This window comes from Myotis brandtii, unplaced genomic scaffold, assembly GCF_000412655.1.
Source record: "Myotis brandtii unplaced genomic scaffold, ASM41265v1 scaffold986, whole genome shotgun sequence".
Lineage (NCBI taxonomy): Eukaryota > Metazoa > Chordata > Mammalia > Chiroptera > Vespertilionidae > Myotis > Myotis brandtii.
In genome coordinates this window covers 3,073,094-3,075,996 of record NW_005372102.1, presented here as the reverse complement: position 1 = coordinate 3,075,996, position 2,903 = coordinate 3,073,094, and the positions used below count along the sequence as shown (strand labels likewise).

At 57.1% G+C, this 2,903-nt stretch overlaps 1 protein-coding gene across 1 annotated transcript in view; it reads right to left on the bottom strand.

Annotated features, from left to right (window-relative positions):
- CPLX1 (complexin 1) overlaps window positions 1-2,903 on the bottom strand; it is an 18,521-nt gene that overhangs the window by 9,577 nt on the left and 6,041 nt on the right. The window lies entirely within an intron of this gene.

Genomic DNA, 2,903 nt, shown 5'->3' with positions numbered 1-2,903 from the left:
TGTGTGTGGATCTGTATCTGTGAGTGTGTGTGTGCGGTTGTACTGTGTGTGTGTGTATGTGCAGTTGTACTGTGTGTGTGGTTGTATCTGTATCTGTGAGTGTGTGTGTGGTTGTGTGTGTGGTTGTACTGTGTGTGTGTGGTTGTGTGTGTGTGGTTGTATCTGTGAGTGTGTGTGTGTGGTTGTATGTGTGTGTGTGTGTGGTTGTATCTGTATCTGTGTGTGTGCGTGCGGTTGTATCTGTGTGTGTGTGTGGTTGTATCTGTGTGTGTGGTTGTGTGTGTGTGGTTGTACCTGTGTGTGTGTGTGTGGTTGTATCTGTGTGTGTGGTTGTATATGTGTGTGTGTGGTTGTACTGTGTGTGTTTGGGGGTGTGTGTGTGTGTGGTTATATCTGTGAGTGTGTGTGGTTGTATGTGTGTGTATGGTTGTATCTGTGTGTTTGTGTGTGCGCGTGTGTGTGGTTGTACTGTGTGTGTTTGGGGGTGTGTGTGTGTGTGGTTATATCTGTGAGTGTGTGTGGTTGTATGTGTGTGTATGGTTGTATCTGTGTGTTTGTGTGTGCGCGTGTGTGTGGTTGTACTGTGTGTGTTTGGGGGTGTGTGTGTGTGTGGTTATATCTGTGAGTGTGTGTGGTTGTATATGTGTGTGTGGTTGTATCCATGTGTGTGGTTGTATCTGTGTGTTTGTGTGTGCGCGTGTGTGTGGTTGTACTGTGTGTGGTTGTATCTCTGTGTGGGTGGTTGTACTATGTGTGTGTGTGTGTGGTTGTGTGTGTGTGTGGTTGTATCTGTGAGTGTGTGTGGTTGTATGTGTGTGTGTGTGGTTGTGTGGGTGGTTGTACTATGTGTGTGTGTGTGTGTGTGTGTGTGTGTGGTTGTGTGCGTGAGCCCCCGGAGCGGGCAGGTGTGTGTCCTCTTTGGGGCCTGTGTCCAGCCGAGGCCCAGCCTCCGGAAGGACTGGAGGAGGGACCACGTAGAGACGGTGGGTGGAGGGCCGGCCCGGCCACCGCTTTCCTCCTGAGTCCGGATTCACAGGCAGCAGCAGACACCTCCCCAGACGCCCCTGGGGCTCGGCTGAGGACGGAGCCCTGTAATTACAGCCTTGATCTCCCCAGGCACCAGCGAGGCCTGGCCCTGTGGGGGCTCCAGGGAGCAGAGCGGAGGATGCGCCAGGCACCACGGGGCAGCGAGGGGGCACTGCAGGCGGCACATCGCGGCCTGGAGCAGCCACCCGCAGGGCACCCTCCTCGTCGGAGGAGCCAGCCCAGCCGCCCCTGCACACTCCCTTGGGACTCTCCTGTTCCTGAAGGACCTGCTGCTCCCAGTGCCGGCCGCCCCCACCACACGGATCCTCAGCTCTGAAGGCCGTCCCCTCCTCTGGCCTCTCATCGTCCCCCAAGCACTGCCCTCGGCTGGAAGCACGGGCCTCGGGACTAAGCCCTGAGGCGGAGACGCAGAGTCCACGACCGCCTGTGGGGTCGGTGCTCACACAGGTCCCCAGACGGCCGTCCCAGCCCTCCCTCCGAGCTCAGCGGCTCCACGTCCTGGGTGCTGGTGCCGGTGCCGATCTGATGCTGCAACGGTCTGTGTGCCAAATGCCGCCTTTGCCGACTGCTCGGGAGCGACCCCCGTGTGGGCAGAGGGCAGACCGGTGGGCGGATGGCGGGAAACACAGCCCTCTGGATGGGCTCTGGGCTGTGCCGATCCCACGGGGCCTTCCTGGCGCCACAACTTCTGTGGGTCACGGGGTGTGAGGAGGCCCAGGTGACCTGGTCCCCATGTCCCCGTGGGCACAGGTCCAGACACACTGAGAGCCTCGGGGTCCGGTTTCAGCCACATCTGCACAATTTTGCAAAGCAGATTTGGGGCCAATGACTCAAGGGAAACTGGGTCATGGAGTCACATACATCCTTCCGACGTCTCCCCGGTAACCAGGCCAGAACCTGTCTGCCTCCTCTCTGGCGGGCGTGGGACTCGGACCTGTACCTAGAAGGTGCTCAACAAATGTCTGGCTGGTAATGAATTTAAAATATTTCAGAGGGCCCTGACCGGTGTGGCTAAGTGGATAGAGCGTCGGCCTGGGGACCAAGGGTCCCAGGTTCGATGCTGGTCAAGGGCATGTACCTTGGTTGCGGGCACATCCCCAGTAGGGAGTGTGTGGGAGGCAGCTGATCAATGTTTCTCTCTCATCGATGTTTCTAACTCTGTATCCCTCTCCCTTCCTTCCTTAAAAAATCAATAAAATATATATATATTTTAAAAACATTTCAGAGATATGCCTCACGCTCTCAGCCACAAATGAAGCCCTCACACGCCCTACAGCTGACATAGTCCTCAGTGAAGTCCTGAGCGCTTTTCTCATGGCTCCGTAACAAGCAAGGGGTGCCCCTCGCCCCTCCCTGGAGGACCCAGGCCCTGCACCACAGCAAGAAGAGAGAAGGCAGGAAGGTCAATAAGAGAGAAGCAGCCCGGCCGGCGGGGCTCAGGGCTTGAGGGCCGACCTAGGAGCCAGGAGGTCACTGTTGATTCTGGTCAAGGGCACAGGCCCGAGTTGCAGGCTCGATCCCCAGTGTGGGGTGTGCAGGAGGCAGCCGATTACCGATTCTCTCTCATCATCGATGTTTCTCTCTCTCTCCCTCTCCCTTCTTCTCTGAAATCGATACAAATATATTTTCAAAAAAATTACACACAGAAGCAGCGCATGGCCCGGCGGGGCCGCCCCTCGGTGCAGAACCGTGAAAGGAGGGGCTTTGTTGGAAGCAGATGTTTGCACACCTGTTCACAGCAGCCAAAGGTGGAGCAGCCCCGTGCCCATGGGCGGACCGCGGGCCAGCAGGACGCGGTCCATCCACAGGGTGGAATGGTGTTCAGCCTCGAGAAGGAAGAAGCCGACACCGACCGC